The sequence below is a fragment of the Arachis ipaensis genome, unplaced genomic scaffold (assembly GCF_000816755.2).
Source record: "Arachis ipaensis cultivar K30076 unplaced genomic scaffold, Araip1.1 Aipa851, whole genome shotgun sequence".
Classification (NCBI taxonomy): domain Eukaryota; kingdom Viridiplantae; phylum Streptophyta; class Magnoliopsida; order Fabales; family Fabaceae; genus Arachis; species Arachis ipaensis.
In genome coordinates, this window is record NW_015496117.1 from 21,414 (window position 1) to 22,433 (window position 1,020).

Here is a 1,020-nt window from a genome sequence, read left to right on the forward strand (position 1 = left end):
GTCAGCACAACATAAAAAAAAACTGGAAAAAAAACCCGGAAAAAAAAAAAGCAGAGGAGCCTGCTGAAGAGGAGGCCATTATGGCTCGCCTTTAGGTGTCCTCTTCGGGATAGCGTCATTTAAAGAAGGAGGGTCAGCGCAGCGTATTAAAAAAAAACTAGAACAAAAAAAACTAAAACAAAAAAAACAGAGGAGCCTGCCGAAGATGAGGCCATTACGGCTCGCCTTTAGGTGTCCTCCTCGGGATAGCGTTATTTAAAGAACGAGGGTCAGCACAACGTAAAAAAAAACTTGAAAAAAACTTGGAAAAAAAAATCGGAGGTGCCTGCTATAGATGAGGCCATTATGGCTCGCCTTTATGTGTCCTCCTCGGGATAACGTCATTTAAAGAACGAGGGTCAGCACAACTAAAAAAAAAAAACTAGAACAAAAAAAACCGAAAAAAACCAGAGGAGCCTGCCGAGGATGGGGCCATTACAGCTCACCTTTAGGTGTCCTCCTCGGGATAGCGTCTTTTGAAGAACGAAGGTCAGCACAACGTAAAAAAACAAAAAAGAGAAAAACTGGAAAAAATGAACCGGAGGAGCCTGCCGAAGATGAGACCATTACGGCTCGCCTTTAGGTGTCCTCCTCGGGATAGCATCATTTAAAGAACGAGGGACAGCATAACGTAAAAAAAAAAACCAGAAAAAAAAAACCAGAGGAGCCTCCCGAAGATGAGGGCATTACGGTTCGCCTTTATGTGTCCTCCTCGGGATAGCGTCATTTAAAGAACGAGGGTCAACATAACGTAAAAAAAAAAACTAAAACAAAAAAAATCAGAGGAGCCTGCCGAAGATGAGGCCATTACGGCTCGCCTTTAGGTGTTCTCCTCGAGATAGCGTTATTTAAAGAACGAGGGTCAGCACAACTTTAAAAAAAAAATTGAAAAAAAACCGAAGGAGCCTGACGAAGATGAGGCCATTACGGCTCGCCTTTAGTTGTCCTCCTCGGGATAGAGTCATTTAAAGAACGAGGGTC